Source organism: Triticum urartu, chromosome 6A (assembly GCF_056163025.1).
Source record: "Triticum urartu cultivar PI428250 chromosome 6A, HENAU_Tu73, whole genome shotgun sequence".
Classification (NCBI taxonomy): Eukaryota; Viridiplantae; Streptophyta; class Magnoliopsida; order Poales; family Poaceae; genus Triticum; species Triticum urartu.
Genome location: NC_141878.1, coordinates 359203437 through 359222837, shown reverse-complemented (window position 1 = coordinate 359222837; position 19401 = coordinate 359203437).

Here is a 19401-nt window from a genome sequence, read left to right as displayed (position 1 = left end):
CCAAAGAAGAGCCAATTAAACCCTGCACCAAGACATGCTATTCATGTGGAGAAGAAGGACACATCTCCCAAAATTTTATAAAGGGGGATCTAGTAGAATTCCCGACGGAGGAAGTAGCGTATGACCCACAGGAAATAGAAGCTCTGATTGGAATGGAAAAGTCCAGAAAGAGAAGTAGATTGGATTCCAGGAAGGATCTGAGTCATGTCACCTGTTATAGGTGCAAGGAGTCAGGGCACTACCTCAGCAATTGCCCAAAAAGGAAGCTAAGGACCCAAGTAGGCTATATAATCACAAGGAAACCTCGAATCTTCCCAGAAGTAATATGTTTCCGTTGTAATGAAGCAGGGCACTTTGCTAGAGAATGCCCCAAGGAGAAGGAAACTTGTGCTAGATAGTTGAGTTTGCAACAGAAGTAATGGAGTAGTAGAAGTGAGAACATTTTTCTTTTATATTAAGGTGTTGAGTTGAGACATGTAATGGAGAAGCGAGAGATTGTAATCATTGGAGAATCAATAAAGTTAGCAGTGTTGGTACTGATTTGGATTTTATGAGTTATTCTATGAGGAAAGATGTTGACCATTTTCGAGGATATGAGAAATATGGTCTATAAAATATTGGAACATTTTAAGGGTGGTAGTACCCCGTAAGAACCGTTGACCCTGGAAACAATAAGGATACTCCCCTGAGTGGATTTCGGACAAAAGGAATACGAGTTTAGTCCCGATATGTGTGATACCCCAAGAGTGTGTGGGATGAAGATGGAGACCGTCAGTTGTTTGGACCAAATGTGATCAAGGAGTCAGAAGAGAATGTTAAGTTGATTTGAGATAGACTGAAGGTAGTTCAGTCCAGGCAAAAGAGTTATGTAGACTCAAAAAACTCAAGGAGGTAGTTTATGAAATTGGAGACAGAGCATGTCTTCGCGTGTCCCCTGTGCGAGGAGTTAAATGGATTGGAGTTAAGGGAAAATTTGCCCTGAGATTTATAGGACCATACCGAGTTTTGGAGCGTATGGGAGAAGTGGCCAACAAGTTGGAGTCACCAGAAGGACTGTCAGGAGTTCAAGATGTGTTTCATGTTTCTCAGTTGAAGAAGTGCCATGCAGAGATGGCCAATATTCCCCTGTAAGGACGCTTGACCCTGGAAAGGATAATGATGTGGAATATGGACTTCATAAGTATAAGTTTTTATCTCGGTATGAGGGATACCCCACGAGGATGAAGAGATGAAGTACTATTGGATATAAAGGAGGTATGATGTTGGAAATATGGATCAATGGAAATTCCATGATGAGTCTGAGTAATCACGTTTTAGTTTGGTGCCAATAGAAGGAAGGAAGACAGTACAATTGGATGGATTTAAGAATACTAGGAAGTTGGAACAATGATCAGTTGCCCGATGATAAGTTCAAGGACTACAAGTGATGAGATGGGCCATAACCCACAGGCCCAGGACCTGCCAAGAAGGAAGCACATTCTTGCTGAAGGAAAAACCCTGAAAGAAGTTACGATTTTATCGACAGACGATCTTATAGGAGTTATGCAAAACCTGAGAGTTGTGAAGGAACGATAGATGTTTGTCTGGCTTGCAGAATCTATGGATTATTCCGAACTTGGTTCGTCGACGAGAGAAATTCTGCAATGCTTGTGAGGATGACCGAGTGTTACAATGCGAGATTCGCCAAACCGTATACAAGGTAATGATTTGGGTGCGGGATGGATTGATCACCATACCGACTTACTCTTATTATTCGCCTTGCTATATGGGATGGTAAATCTGAGTGACTTGCCTATAGTAGAGAGACGACGATATTAAACCTTGTTAAACCTTAGAATGGTATAGGTATTTTTCCCTTGTACAAGGCAGCTTTTGCCAACCGTAGGTTATACGGTGAGGATCAACCTAGACCCATTTCCTGCAGGAGAAACCATAAATTGTTGACCACCATGAGATATCGATAGTTGTTTAGTCTTGGCGCTAGACCCGTCAGGTAAGAAGACCCAGTCTTGGAATAACCTTACCAAGATGAAAGGACAAAAGAATTGAGGAAAAGGTTATGCCGTTACCGGAAGAGCTTAGAGGAGAAATTTTCTCGAGGATCTGAGAAGACCGACACTGTCAAGAATAAGGATGGAGTATATGAGTTTTGATGGAACAGTAACCATGCTTTTAAGGGTGGTAGCATCCCAGACCCCTGTGATGATCGATGGATTTTGAGGAGACCCCCAAACCCTAACCTATTTCTTGCTAGCCTCTCCGAATCTCGAGGACGAGATTCCTTTTAAGGGTGGTAGGTTTGTAACATCCCAAATTTTCAATTTGGAATGTTATACGTTAGATCATCATGCATATCATATTTTCTTGCATTTTGGTCGATCCTAGAAATTTCACGCAACTCAAGGACCTTTGGAGAGAGTTGGAGATTTCGTTATTTTCATATTTGAGAGTTTCTCGAATTTGAAAAGAGGATCATTTGATTTATTTATTCCATCTTCAATTATTTTTCCGATATCAAAAATATGAGAGAGGGAATAATATGACTTTCCCAAAAGTTAGGAAAAATGAAGATCTAATGAATAAACCAAATTTTGGTTTTACCGGAGTTTTGTTTGCTTTTTATTTAGATAGGGAAAAATGCGCGTTTTCGAAAATTGCATATTAGGTCCGGAGAAAAGTTCATTTTGTTCGACTCATTTTTAGGAGTCGGGGAAAATTTACTTTAGAAATTTTGGAGCCCGTTTAGTTTTCTTTTCTTTTGTTTTTCTGCGCGCGTAACCGTTTAAAATAAAAGGAACTCCCACAGGCCAGCCGGGCCAAAGGCCCAGCCAGCCGCCGCCCCCAGCAGCGCTGCGCGCCAGGCGCCAGGCGCCAGCCGCCGCCTCCCCTCGCCCAGGCCGAGTCCCAGAGGGACTCAAGGCCGGTTCTAGCCCCCTCTTTCCTTTGTTTCGTTTTCCTTTTCCCTCTCTTTTTCTTGCCCTCTACCCCAAGTAAACCCCTCCCCTCACCAATATAAATACCCCCACACCCCCCCTCCAAATCATCAAACCAAACACCAAGCCCTCCACCGCGCCCCTCCCGCGCCGCCGCGCCCCTCACCCACGCCGCCGCCGCCCATCGCCCACGCCGCCGGAGCCCCGTTCGCCGAGACCTCGCCGAGGTTGCCCCGCGTCTCTTTTTCTTCCTCGGTTCGGTTTTTCTCTAGAAAATCGTTCCGTTTTCTTCCGATTCTTTTCTTCCCTACCGATTCGTTTTCTTTCTGGTTCTTTTCTAAACCGTTCTGGTTTTCTAGATCGATTTTTCGTTTCGGTTTTCTTTTTCTCTGAAAACCCTAGATCGGTTTTCGTTCTTCTTTTGGACCGTTCGTCTCAACGAACGTGATCACCGATTATCTCCGGTTTACGAACGTCCGTTCATTTAACCGTTCTTCATTTTCTTTCTCGTCGGATTTATTCCGCGATCGCGATCTCAGAACACCATGTAGTGCGAGAAACCAAACGGAGGCGATCGAGTCTTGTGGGGAAAAGTGCGCAAACCTCTGCAGAGTGTATAAACTAATCATGATTAGCCGTGTCCCCGGTTATGGACATCTTGAGTATCTAGTTCTTGGATTATCCTGTTGATCTCATCACGTTACTTTAAATGAATATTGTTGGGTTAATGATGTTACTTAATTGGGATTGAGAATGCTGTCAACCATTCTCAATGTTCAACAACCACCATGATAGTTAATTAAAATGTATTCCTTTGCAGTAGGGAAAAATTGGCTTTACGCAAAAACCTTATAACCATAAAGCTTTTCCACCAGCCATATATGCATATAGTGATAGCCATTGTTCATCATTTTCTCTATGGTGTGAATTTGCCAGTACATTCAATGTACTGACCCGTTTCGGGCTGCAACGTCTCATGTTGCAGGTTTCTTACGACGAGTAAGTGATACGTTAGGGTTACGATTTCTACACTCAACTTTGCCGTTGGTGTTGATGGGAATCCACAACCTTGTTTCTTCCGCTATATGGATTGAGGTAATAGTATTTACGTTACTTTATACATGTGATTTACCTCTGTTATAAATCCTTCGAGTACTGTGTGTGTCAGCATACCGATCCAGGGATGACACTTAAGCACAGAGACTTGATCCATTCGGGTCAGGTCGCTACAAAGCAGGACTTTGACTGGTCTCAGCCATCTTCGAAGAAATTCAAGAAGGTCAAAGTTCCTCACTTGGTGGCCAGCTCCTATTCTTCATCGCGTGAGACTGATGAAAATGAAGACTTGGATGACACTGCGGCAGGCCCTACTTCAACAAACGACTCCAACAACGCTGGCGCTCCTCCATCAACTTCGTGATGACATTCTTCAGGGGCATTAGTCCTCTTTTTTCGTCCCTTTTGGTCATTCGATGACAAAGGGGGAGAAATTTGAGTTAGTCTTCAAGCGGGTCTATATATGGGCGTTTTTTTATAAGTTACAACTCTCGTTCTTTTGAAAACTTTGTTGGACGAGTTGTAACCTTAACTCCGATGGTGGTCTGATACTTTCAATATGTTCTTCTGCATGCTATTTCCTCATATATGTTAATGCACGCATGCTGAATTACATCAATGACCATATTTCATCATGCATTTCAAATTCCTCATATCATATGTTAAATGCGTGTATGAATTACAAGATATAGGGGGAGATCTTCATGATTCTACTCTTCAATGTGCATTGCTTCTCAAAAGAAATTACCACATATGCACATCTTCAGGGGGAGTTCTTCTATATCTTGCAATAAATTCCTCAATATCAGTATTTACACTTCATATGTTTATCCCCGTTGAAAACTTAACCTATATTGTCATCAATCACCAAAAAGCGGGAGATTGTAAGTGCATCTAGTGCCCCTTAGTGACTTTGGTGTATTGAAGACTTATAGGTTAAGGGACTAATGTGTGTGTGAATGTACACATGTCTATAAGTCTATGAGGAGTTTGATATTTACAAAGAAAGTCGACCCCTAAAATGAATGTCTTCAATTGAAGACTTTGGCTTTCTGAAGACTTTGAAAGTGAAGAATTGGTGTGACCGTGAAGACTTAACATTCATCCGAGGAATACGAAGCGTGAAGAATTTTGTTTTCGTAGTTTCATTTTCTCTCTCTTGAGTCATAGGAAACACCGTACTGTTAAAGGGGGTCGAGGAAAAACTAAGGAAAAGTTTCCAAGTGATGCTAATCTCAAAATCCTACACCTATCAATCCCTTCGAGTGAAGCCATTGGAAATCTCATACAGTTCAGTCAATTTCTTCAGTGACAGAGACGAAGTTCTTCTGGCCCCTTAGGAATTTTTTCTGACTGAGGTGTCAGGAATTCACCACTGCGGATTGCCTACAAGTGAGGAACATGATAGCTCTGAGGAATTTGAACCTCAAATTTCCGACAGTTGTTGTGTTATGTGCCAGTTGTCCCAAAATATCTTACTCACCTAACGGTCATATCATTGAAGGGCATTTATGTCTTATCATGTCTGGTTGTTCCCTAGGCTATAAATAGCCGCCCCTACAACCACTAGCTGGTTGGCTGCTCCGCGAGAAACTAACACTTTTCATTGAGAGCATCCCTTCCTCCGAGGACTTTGAGCGAAAATCATCAAGTGAGGAAAAACCCCAAACCCCAAACCAAACACCTAAAAACCCAAAGTGATTGAGCATCACTAAAGAGATTGTTCATGTGTGGATCCGACGCTTGTTACCTTTGAAGACTGTGCATCTTCTAGACGGTTAGGCGTCATGGTCTAGAGCATCCAGATCGCCGAGTGACTGTGTTTGTGAAGGTTTGGAAGTCACCTGAAGACATACCACGAGTGATTGGGTGAGGTCTATGTGACCTTAGCTCAAGGAGAATACGATGAGGACTATGTGTCCGGGACTGTGTGTCCTCAGGTTTAAATACCTAGATGCTCCAACAGACGTACAATTGTCACAACAGTTGGAACTGGTCTACCAAATCACTATCTTCACCGAGCTAACTGGTTCTATCTCCTCAACCCTTCCATTTCCTCATTACTATGTTGTGTACTTGATCGCTACTGTTTGAAGACTTTGACTGAAGACTTTCTCAATTTCCTCAGTTCAATTTCTTAAGTCAGTTTGTCTTCAACCTGCTTATCCTGTGTTTACGCTTTTTGTACTTTGTGTTTGTTTTCATTTCATCATGATGATCGTGCTTCTATTCTGTTATGTTTGCATGTGAGTACTTATTCCGCTGCTAGTCATTCGTGACTTAGGAATTTCCTCACCCTGAAATTCTTCAGTGATGAATTTTTAAAAATCGCCTATTCACCCCCTCCCTCTAGTCGACTTAACTCACTTTCAGATTGGCTTTAAAATTTCTTATATATTTTCCTTCACATGTTGGAGGATTCTAAACATTTTCTCAAACCTCGTTTGCTCACTTCCTTTTAGAAGCCCAATGATACGTCTCCAATGTATCTATAATTTTTTATTGTTCCATGCTATTATATTATCTGTTTTGGATGTTAATGGGCTTTATTTTACACTTTTATATTATTTTTGGGACTAACCTACTAAACCAAGGCCCAGTGCAAATTGTTGTTTTTTTGCCTATTTCAGTGTTTCGCGGAAAAGGAATATCAAATGGAATCCAAACGGAATGAAACCTTCGGGAGAGTTACTTTTGGAACAAACGTGATCCAGAGGACTTGGAGTGGACGTCAAGCAATCAACGAGGAGTCCACGAGGCAGGGGGCGCGCCTACCCCCCTGGGCGCACCCTCCCTCCTCATGGGCCCTCGTGGCTCAACCGACCTACTTCTTCCTCCTATATATACTCATATACCCTGAACAACTTTCTTGATTCGTGTCATATGCAAAAGAAGAAAGGTTTGGATAATGATATTATTAAACTGAAGCTATTCCCGTTTTCTCTTAGAGATCATGCTAAAACATGGTTTTCATCTTTGCCTAAAAATAGTATCGATTCATGGAATAAGTGCAAAGATGCTTTTATCTCTAAGTATTTTCCTCCTGCTAAGATCATCACTAAACAATATTATGAATTTTAAGCAACATGATCATGAACATGTTGCACAAGCTTGGCAGAGGATGAAATTAATGATACGTAATTGCCCTACACATGGTTTGAATCTTTGGACGATTATACAAAAAATTTATGCCAGATTGAACTTTGCTTCTAGAAATCTTTTAGATTTGGCCACGGGTGGCACTTTTATGCAAATCACTTTAGTAGAATCTACTAAACTCCTAGATAATATTATGGTTAATTATTTTCAATGGCATACTGAAAGATCTACTAATAAAAAGGTGCATGCTATAGAAGAAATCAATGTTTTGAGTGGAAAGATGGATGAGCTTATGAAATTGTTTGCTAATAAGAGTGTTCCTTCTGATCCTAATGATATGCCTTTGTCTACTTTGATTGAGAATAATAATGAATCAATGGATGTGAATTTTGTTGGTAGGAACAATTTTGGTAATAACGCGTATAGAGGTAATTTTAATCCTAGGCCGTTTCCTAGTAATTCCTCTAATAATTGTGGTAATTCCTACAACAATTCTTGTGGAAATTATAATAAGATGCCCTCTGATTTTGAATCTCATATTAAATAATTTATTAGTTCGCAAAAGAGTTTCAATGTTTTGATTGAAGAAAAATTGTCTAAGATTGATGAGTTGGCTAGGAACGTGGATAGAATTTCTCTTGATGTTGATTCTTTGAAACTTAGATCTATTCCACCTAAGCATGATATCAATGAGTCTCTCAAAGCTATGAGAATTTCCATTGACGAGTGCAAAGAAAGAACCGCTAGGATGCGTGCTAAAAAAGATTGCTTTGTGAAAGCATGTTCTTCTAGTTTCCATGATAATAATGATGAAGATCTAAAAGTTATTGATGTGTCCCCTATTAAATCTTTGTTTTGCAATATGAATCTTGATAATGATGGGACTGGAGATGAGTCAACTTTAGTTAGAAGGCGTCACAATGATTCGGAGTTTTTAGATCTTGATGCAAAAATTGATAAAAGTGGGATTGGAGAGGTCAAAACTTTACATAGCAATGAACCCACTATCTTGGATTTCAAGGAATTTAATTATGATAATTGCTCTTTGATAGATTGTATTTCCTTGTTGCAATCCGTGCTAAATTCTCCGCATGCTTATAGTCAAAACAAAGCTTTTACTAAACATATTGTTGATACTTAACGCAATCTTATGAAGAAAAGCTTGAATTGGAAGTTTCTATCCCTAGAAAACTTCATGATGAGTGGGAACCTACTATTAAAATTAAGATTAAAGATCATTAATGCTATGCTTTATGTGATTTGGGTGCTAGTGTTTCCATGGTTCCTAAAACTATGTGTGATTTGCTAGGTTTCCGTGAATTTGATGATTGTTCTTTAAACTTGCATCTTGCGGATTCCACCATTAAGAAACCTATGGAAAGAATTAATGATGTTCTTATTTTTGCAAATAGGAACTATGTGCCCGTAGATTTCATTGTTCTTGATATTGATTGCAATCCTTCATGTCCTATTATTCTCGCTAGACCTTTCCTTAGAACGATTGGTGCAATTATTGATATGAAAGAAGGGAATATTAGATTCCAATTTCCGTTAAGGAAGGGCATGGAACACTTTCCTAGAAATAAAATTAAATTACCTTATGAATCTATTATGATAGCCACTTATGGATTGCATACCAAAGATAACAATACCTAGATCTATCCTTGCTTTTATGCCTAGCTAGGGGCGTTAAACGATAGCGCTTGTTGGGAGGCAACCCAATTTTATTTTTGTTTCTTGCTTTTTGATTCTGTTTAGTAATAAATAATTCATCTAGCCTCTGTTTAGATGTGGTTTTATGCTTTTAATTAGTGTTTGTGCCAAGTAGAACCTTTGGGAAGACTTGGGGAAAGTCTTTGCGATCTTGCTATAAAAAACAGAAACTTTAGCGCTCACGAGATTTTCTGCCATTTTTCTACTGGAGAGTGATATTTAGTTAATTCTTTTTGCCGATGATTAATAGATAAATTCCTCAAGTCCAGAAATTTATTTTAGAATTTTTGGGGTTCAGAAGTATTCGAAACCTACATATTACTACACACTATTCTGTTTTTGACAGATTCTGTTTTTCGTGTGTTGTTTGCTTATTTTGATGAATCTATGGCTAGTAATAGAGTTTATGAACCATAGAAAAGTTTGAATACTGTAGGTTTAACACCAATATAAATAAATAATGAGTTCATTAAAGTACCTTGAAGTGGTGGTTTGTTTTCTTTTACTAACGGAGCTCACGATATTTTCTTTTAAGTTTTGTGTTGTGAAGTTTTCAAGTTTTGGGTAAAGATTTGATGGATTATGGAACAAGGAGAGGAAAGAGCCTAAGCTTGGGTATTACCAAGGCACCCCAAGGTAAAATCCAAGGACAACCAAAATCCTAAGCTTGGGGATGCCCGGAAGGCATCCCCTCTTTCGTCTTCGTCCATCGGTAACTTTACTTGGAGCTATATTTTTATTCACCACATGATATGTGTTTTGCTTGGAGCGTCTTGTATGATCTGAGTCTTTGCTTTTTAGTTTACCACAATCATCCTTGCTGTACACACCTTTTGGGAGAGACACACATGAATCAGAATTTATTAGAATACTCTATGTGCTTCACTTATATCTTTTGAGCTAGATAATTTTGCACTAGTGCTTCGCTTATATCTTTTAGAGCACGGTGGTGGTTTTATTTTATAGAAATTATTGATATCTCATGCTTCACTTATATTATTTTGAGATTCCTGTAAAACAGCATGGTAATTTGCTTTGGTTATGAATTTAGTCCTAATATGATAGGCATCCAAGATCGGTATAATAAAAACTATCAAAAGTGCATTGAATACTATGAGAAGTTTCATACTTGATGGTTGTTTTGAGATATGAAGGTGGTAATATTAGAGTATGCTAGTTGAGTAGTTGTGAATTTGATAAATACTTGTTCTAAAGTTTGTGATTCCCGTAGCATGCACGTATGGTGAACCGTTATGTGATGAAGTTGGAGCATGATTTATTTATTGATTGTCTTCCTTATGAGTGGCGGTCGGGGACGAGCGATGGTCTTTTCCTACCAATCTATCCCCCTAGGAGAATGAGCGTAGTACTTTGTTTCAATGACTAATAAATTTTTGCAATAAGTATATGAGTTCTTTACGACTAATGTTGAGTCCATGGATTATATGCACTCTCACCCTTTCACCATTGCTAGCCTCTCTAGTACCACGCAACTTTCGCTGGTACCATTAACCCACCATATACCTTCCTCAAAACAGCCACCATACCTACCTATTATGGCATTTCCATAGCCATTCTGAGATATATTGCCATGCAACTTTCCACCATTCCACTTATTATGACACGCATCATCATTGTCATATTGCCTTGCATGATCATATAGTTGACATCGTATTTGTGGCAAAGCCACCATGCTTAATTTTTCATACTTGTCACTCTTTGATTCATCGCAATCCCGGTGCACCACCGGAGGCATTTGCTACCTCTTGAGCACTGCGTTGGTGTTCCCCGAAGAGGAAGGGATGATGCAGCAAAGTAGCACAAGTATTTCCCTCAGTTTTTGAGAACCAAGGTATCAATCCAGTAGGAGGCTATGCGCGAGTCCCTCGTACCTGCACAAAACAAATAAATCCTCGCAACCAACGCGAATAGGGGTTTTCAATCCCTATACAACCACTTACGAGAGTGAGATCTGATAGATATGATAAGATAATATTTTTGGTATTTTTGTGATAAAGATGCAAAGTAAAATAAAGGCAAAAGTAAAAAAGCAAAGGAAATAACTAAGGAGTAGGAAATTAATATGATGAAGATAGACCCGGGGGGCATAGGTTTCACTAGTGGCTTCTCTCGAGAGCATAAGTATTCTACGGTGGGTGAACAAATTACTGTTGAGCAATTGACAGAATTGAGCATAGTTATGAGAATATCTAGGTATGATCATGTATATAGGCATCACGTCTGAGACAAGTAGACCGACTCCTGCCTGCATCTACTACTATTACTCCACTCATCGACCGCTATCCAGCATGCATCTAGAGTATTAAGTTAAAAACAGAGTAACGCCTTAAGCAAGATGACATGATGTAGAGGGATAGACTCATGCAATATGATGAAAACCCCATCTTGTTATCCTCGATGGCAACAATACAATACGTGCCTTGCTGCCCCTACTGTCACTGGGAAAGGACACCGCAAGATTGAACCCAAAGCTAAGCACTTCTCCCATTGCAAGAAAGATCAATCTAGTAGGCCAAACCAAACTGATAATTCGAAGAGACTTGCAAAGATAACCAATCATACATAAAATAATTCAGAGGATATTCAAATATTTTTCATAGATAGACTTGATCATAAACCCGCAATTCATCGGTCTCAACAAACACACCGCAAAAAGAAGATTACATCGAATAGTTCTCCACAAGAGAGGGGGAGAACATTGTATTGAGATCCAAAAAGAGAGAAGAAGCCATCTAGCTAATAACTATGGACCCGTAGGTCTGAGGTAATCTACTCACACTTCATCGGAGGGGCTTTGGTGTTGATGTAGAAGCCCTCCGTGATCGATGCCCCCTCCGTCGGAGCTCCGGAACAGGCCCCAAGATGGGATCTCGTGGATACAGAAAGTTGCGGCGGTGGAATTAGGTTTTTGGATCTATATCTAATCGTTTGGGGGGTACGTAGGTATATATAGGAGGAAGGAGTACGTCGGTGGAGCAACAGGGGGCCCACGAGGGTGGAGGGCGCGCTTGGGGAGGGGGGGGGGGGTAAGCGCGCCCCCTACCTCGTGGCCTCCTCTTTTGTGTCTTGACATAGGGTCCAAGTCTCATGGGTCTTGTTCGTTGAGAAAATCACGTTCCCGATGGTTTCATTCCGTTTGGACTCCGTTTGATATTCCTTTTCTTCGAAACCCTAAAACACGCAAAAACAGCAATTCTGGGCTGGCCCTCCGGTTAATAGGTTAGTCCCAAAAATAATGTAAAAGTGGAAAATAAAGCCCAATAATGTCCAAAACAGTAGATAATATAGCATGGAGCAATCAAAAATTATAGATACGTTGGAGACGTATCAAGCATCCCCAAGCTTAATTCCTGCTCGTCCTCGAGTACGTAAATGACAAAAATAGAATTTTTGATGCGGAGTGCTACTTGGCATAATTTTAATGTAATTCTTCTTAATTGTGGTATGAATATTCAGATCCGAAAGATTCAAGACAAAAGTTTAATATTGACATAAAAATAATAATACTTCAAGTATACTAACAAAGCAATTATATCTTCTCAAAATAACATGGCCAAAGAAAGTTATCCCTACAAAATCATATAGTCTGGTTATGCTCCATCTTCACCGCACAAAATATTTAAATCATGCACAACCCCGATGACAAGCCAATCAATTCTTTCATACTTTTGACATTCTCAATACTTTTTCAATTTTCACGCAATACATGAGCGTGAGCCATGGACATAGCACTATAGGTGGAATAGAATGGTGGTTGTGGAGAAGACAAAAAAGGAGAAGATAGTCTCACATCAACTAGGCGTATCAACGGGCTATGGAGATGCCCATTAATAGATATCAATGTGAGTGAGTAGGGATTGCCATGCAATGGATGCACTAGAGCTATAAGTATATGAAAGCTCAAATAGAAACTAAGTGGGTGTGCATCCAACTTGCTTGCTCATGAAGACCTAGGGCATTTTGAGGAAGCCCATCATTGGAATATACAAGCCAAGTTCTATAATGAAAAATTCCCACTAGTATATGAAAGTGATAACATGAGAGACTCTCTACTATGAATATCATGGTGCTACTTTGAAGCACAAGTGTGGTAAAAGGATAGTAACATTGTCCCTTCTCTCTTTTTCTCTCATTTTTTATGTGGGCATTTTCTCTTTCTTTATGGCCTCTTTTCTTTCTCTTTTTTTTATTTTTTGTCCGGAGTCTCATCCCGAGTTGTGGGGGAATCATAGTCTCCATCATCCTTTCCTCACTGGGACAATGCTCTAATAATGATGATCATCACACTTTTATTTTTCTTACAACTCAACAATTACAACTCGATACTTAGAACAAAATATGACTCTATATGAATGCCTCCGGCGGTGTATCGGGATATGCAATGAATCAAGAGTGACACATATGAAAGAATTATGAATGGTGGCTTTGCCACAAATACGATGTTAACTATATGATCATGCTAAGCGATATGACAATGATGGAGTGTGTCATAATAAACGGAACTGTGGAACGTTGCATGGCAATATATCTCGGAATGGCTATGGAAATGCCATAATAGGTAGGTATGGTGGCTGTTTTGAGGAAGGTATATGGTGGGTGTATAATACCGGCGAAAGGTGCACGGTATTAGAGAGGCTAGCAAAAGTGGAAGGGTGAGAGTGCGTATAATCCATGGACTCAACATTAGTCATAAAGAACTCATATACTCATTGCAGAAATCTACAAGTTATCAAAGTAAAGTATTACACGCATGCTCCTAGGGGGATAGATTGGTAGGAAAAGACCATCGCTCGTCCCCGACCGCCACTCATAAGGAAGACAATAAAAAAATCATGCTCCGACTTCATCACATAACGGTTCGCCATATGTGCATGCTACGGGAATCACAAACTTTAACACAAGTATTTCTCAAATTCACAACTACTCAACAAGCACAACTTTAATATCACCATCTTCATATCTCAAAACAATTATCAAGTATCAAACTTCTCATAGTATTCAACACACTCATAAGAAAGTTTTATTATTAATCTTGTATACCAAGCATATTAAGACTTTAAGAAAATTACCATGCTTTTTAAAACTCTCAAAATAATCTAAGTGAAGCATGAGAGATCAATAGTTTCTGTAAAACAAATCCACCACCGTGCTCTAAAAGATATAAGTGAAGTACTAGAGCAAAACTATATAACTCAAAAGATATAAGCGAAGCACATAGAGTATTCTAACAAATTACAAATCATGTATGGCTCTCTCAAAAGGTGTGTACAGCAAGGATGATTGTGGTAAGCTAAAAATTAAAGACTCAAATCATACAAGACGCTCCAAGCAAAACACATATCATGTGGCGAATAAAAATATAGCTCCAAGTAAAGTTACCGATAGAAGTAGATGAAAGAGGGGATGCCTTCCGGGGCATCCCCAAGCTTTGGCTTTTAGGTGTCCTTAGATTATCTTGGGGGTGCCATGGGCATCCCCAAGCTTAGGCTCTTGCCACTCCTTGTTCCATAATCCATCAAATCTTTACCCAAAACTTCACAACACAAAACTTAAAGTAGAAAATCTCGTGAGCTCCATTAGCGAAAGAAAATAAAAGACCACTTAAAGGTACTGTAATGAACTCATTCTTTATTTATATTGGTGTTATACATACTGTATTCCAACTTCTCCATGGTTTATAAACTATTTTACTAGCCAAAGATTCATCAAAATAAGCAAACAACACACGAAAAACAGAATCTGTCAAAAACAGAACAGTCTGTAGTAATCTGTAGCTAGCGCAAGATCTGGAACCCCAAAAATTCTAAAATAAGTTGCCGGACGTGAGGAATTTATCTATTAATCATATGCAAAAATAATTAACTGAATAGCACTCTCCAAATAAAAATGGCAGTAGTTCTCGTGAGCGCTAAAGTTTCTGTTTTTTACAGCAAGTGTAACAAGACTTTCCCCAAGTCTTCCCAACGGTTCTACATGGAAAAAACACTAACTAAACACAAAAAACACAACCAAAACAGAGGCTAGATAAATTATTTATTACTAAACAGGATCAAAAATGTGGCGACCCGACCCGAATGGATCAAGTCTACTGTGCTCGGGTGTCATCCCTGGATCAGTAATGCTGACACCACACAGTACATCGAAGGATTTATAGCAGAGTGGCAATCACACACTTATTACATCATTGTCTCAAAGAGAACTTATTACAATAAAAATGGCTTAAGGCCATCTAGTGTCGATAACAGCGGAAGACTCGGAAGATAAATGGGTCCATCAACTCCAACGGCATCACTGAGTATAGGGCCACGACCTAAAAACACCTTATTCGTCATCTGAAAAGTCTGCAACATAAGAAGTTGCAGCCTGAAAACGGGTCAGCACATGGAATATGCTGGCAATGTAACACATAGAGAGTAATGGAATGAATCAGCTATACTATATGCATATATGGCTGGTGGAAAGCTCTATGGTTACAGTTTTGCATAAAGCCAGTTTTTCCCTACTGCAAAGGAATAAATTTATTTAACTATCATGGTAGTTGTTAAACATTGAGAATGGTTGAAAGCATTCTCAATCCCAATTAAAAATAATTAAAACCCAACAACATTAATTAGAAGTAACATGTTGAGATTCACACGATATTCAAGTACTAGATACTCAAGTTGTCCATAACCGGGGACACGGCTAATCATGATTAGTTTGTACACTCTGCAGAGGTTTGCGCACTTTTCCCCACATGACTCGATCGCCTCCATTTGTTTTCTCGCACTACAAATTGTTTGAGAAACGGATGACCGAGACACAGTCTTTCAGAAGTGCTAGCACCTTACATGTGGGGTAGACCGTACCACCTACAACCCCTACATCTGCTAGTCCACCCCGTAAGAGTTCGCACAACTTAGTCAACTATGCCAGAGCCCATAGTAGCATGTGGCTGCACACGGAAGTTTCTAGCATGAAAGATCTTATGATCCCTTTGAGCCTGGGTGGCGGTCCGAAAAAAAAACAGGCAAGACCTGATAGACATCAGGTGCCTCAATCCACCCAGATGTGTGTTTAAGTTGCCACCTTAGATAAACCATTAAAATTATCAACTCACATCTGTCATGGATATCACTCACCCAATCCACGTCTACTAGCATAGCATGGCATAATAAGCAAACGTAGAAGTAACTCCCAAAGGTTTCATAATAAACAGGTAATAGGTACTACCTCTTCTACTTCCCATCCGACAATTTAATTAGATCCTAATCATGCAATGTGAGAGGATTGATCTAATGCAATAAAACATGGGTTGTAGAAAAGGTATGATCAAAGTGTTACTTGCCTTGCTGATGATCCGTGAGACCTAGGGTTTCGAAGTAACAAGCGGCGCAATCCGGGTGATCTATCGCAGACAAACAACAAGCACACAATAAGTACTCATCTAATGCACAGGTAAAACTCGAACAAGAGAACGAACCAGAAAGTTCAACCTAAGAACTCTGGTTGCACAGAAAGAAAGAACCGAACAGACGACGGAAAAACAAACGGCGGAAGAAAACAGCTCGGTTCTAGCAAGTTGAAACTAGGTCAAATTTTACCAGGGCAAAAACTTGTTTAAGTTGATTAGACGGAACGACGGTTTTGAAACGAAACTCCAGGCGCTTGAATCACCTGATTCCGATAAACGAGCGAGAAGAAAGACTAGAACGAAGATCGGATCTGAGATCGTGATCGCGGAATAAATCCGACGAGAAGAAAAAGAAGAACGATTAAACGAACGGACGTTCGTTAACCTAGAAGAATCCGGTGATCACGTTCGTTAGGACGAACGGTCCGGCGAACGGTCCAAAGCAACTAAATTGGAAAAGAAAACGAATCCGATCTAGGGTTTCGGAGAAGAAAACCGATCTAGAAAACGGATCGGAAAAGAAGAAAAGAATCAGAACAATTAGAAGAAAACGATCCGAGGAAAAAGGACGCGGGGAAACCTCCGGCGAGGTCTCCGACGAGGGGCTTCGGCGGCGTGGCGTAGGGCGGCGGCGTGGGCAAGGTGCGGCGGCGGCGCTAGGGCACAAGGGCGGCGGCACGGTGGTGGGGTGGCGCGGCGGCGGTGTAGGGCACAGGGTGGGGTGCGGTGGAGGGCTTGGGGTTTGATTTGATGGGTTTAGAGGGGGGGTGTTGGGGTATTTATATTGGGGAGGGGAGAGGAGACTTGGGGTAGGGGACAAGAAATAGAGAAGGAATAGGAAAACGAAACAAAGGAAAGGGGAGGGGCTAACCCTAGCCGGACTCGGCTAGAGCAAGAGGCGGCGGCGGCTGGCGCCTGCCTTGCCTGGCGCACGGCGCGCAGGGAGGCTGGGGCGGTGGCCGGCTGGCTGGCTAGGCCTTGGCCCGGCTGGCCTGCTGGAGGCTCCTTTTTTTTAACTGGTTTTCGCGCGCAGAAAACAAAAGAAAAAGAAACTAAACGAACTCCGAAAAACCTAAAGTAAATTTTCCCTGACTCCCAAAAATGAGCCGAACAAAATGAACTTTACTCCGGACCTAAAATGCAATTTTTGAAAACGCGCATTTTTCCCTATCCAAATAAAATGCAACAAAACTCTGGCAAAACCAAAATTTGATCTATTTATTAAATCTTCATTTTCCTCAATTTTGGGAAAGTCATATTATTCCCTCTCTTATATTTTTGATATCGGAAAAATAATTGAAGATGAAATAGATAAATCAAATGATCCTCTTTTCAAATTCGAGAAAACTCTCAAATATGAAAATAACGAAATCTCCAACTCTCTCCGAAGGTCCTTGAGTTGCGTGAAATTTCTAGGATCAACCAAAATGCAAGAAAATATGCTATGCATGATGATCTAGTGTATAACATTCCAAATTGCAAATTTGGGATGTTACAAACCTACCCCCCTTAAGGTGAATCTCGCCCTCGAGATTCGGGTTGGCTAGAAAATAGGTGAGGGTGGTCCTTGAGCAAATCTTCTTCTCTCTCCCAGGTGGCTTCATCCTCTGAATGGTGGTTCCACTGAACTTTGCAAAACTTGATAACCTTGCTGCGAGTAACTCTATTGGCAAACTCGAGAATCTTGACTGGCTTCTCCTCATATGTTAGGTCATCCTTTAACTGAATCGCTTCAAGCGGCACGGTATCCTTAGCGGTACCTCCGCCATCTCGGCATGAAATTTCTTCAGCTGAGAAACATGGAATACATCATGAACTCCTGACAGTCCCTCTGGTAATTCCAACTTATAAGTGACTTCTCCCGTACGTTGCAAAATCTTGTACGGTCCAACGAAACGCGGTGCTAACTTTCCCTTAACTCCAAAGCGCTTAACTCCTCGAAGTGGGGATACTCGAAGATAAATTCTGTCTCCAGTTTCGTAAACTGTCTCCTTGCGTTTAGAATCTGCATAGCTCTTCTGCCTGGACTGGGTTACCTTGAGCCTATCTCGAATCAACTTAACTTTCCGTTCAGACTCCTTAATCAAATCTGGTCCAAAGAATTAACGGTCTCCGACTTCGTCCCATGACAACGGTGTCCTGCACCTCCTTCCGTATAAAGCTTCGAAAGGTGCCATCTTCAAACTGGTTTGATAGCTATTGTTGTAGGAAAACTCCGCATACGGCAAGTTATCGTCCCAGCTAGATCCATAATCTAGTGCACAAGCTCTCAGCATATCTTCCAAAATCTGATTGACTCTCTCGGTCTGTCCATCTGTCTGCGGATGAAAAGCTGTGCTGAACTCTAGTCTGGTTCCTAAAGTTTCATGCAACTGATTCCAAAACTTTAAGGTAAATTGGGTTCCTCTATCTGATACGATACTCCTCGGAACTCCATGCAAACAAATGATCCTAGTCATGTATATCTTCACCAACTTAGCACTGGTGTAAGTGGTCTTAACTGGAATGAAATGTGCTGCCTTCGTCAAACGATCAACTACTACCCATATCGAGTCATAGCCTGCTTTCGTCCTGGGTAGTCTGGTGATAAAATCCATGCCTATCTTATCCCACTTCCATTCGGGTATCAGCAATGGTTGTAACAATCCTGCTGGCTTCTGATGCTCTGCCTTTACTCTCTGACATACGTCACAAACTGCTACATATGCTGCAATATCCTTCTTCATTCCGGTCCACCAGAATGTTTCCTTCAAATCCAAATACATCTTGGTATTCCCTGGGTGAATCGAATACGGTGAATCATGTGCCTCTTGCAAAATCAACTTTCTGATCTCCGGGTCATTGGGTACATAAACACGGTCCTCAAACCATAAGGTATCGTGCTCATCCTCACGAAATCCCTTTGCTTTTCCTTCGCTCAATTTCTCTTTTATAGCAGCAATCTCCTTGTCAGATTTCTGAGCTTCTCTGATCTTATCCATCAATGTTGACTGAATCTCCAATGCTGCTACATAGCCTCTCGGAACTATTTCCAAACATAGTTCACAAAGGTTTTCTGCTAACTCCTTGGGTATTTTCCCCATCATTAGAGTATTGACATGGCTCTTACGGCTCAATGCGTCAGCTACTACATTAGCTTTTCCGGGATGGTAATGCAATCTCATGTCATAATCCTTGATGAGCTCC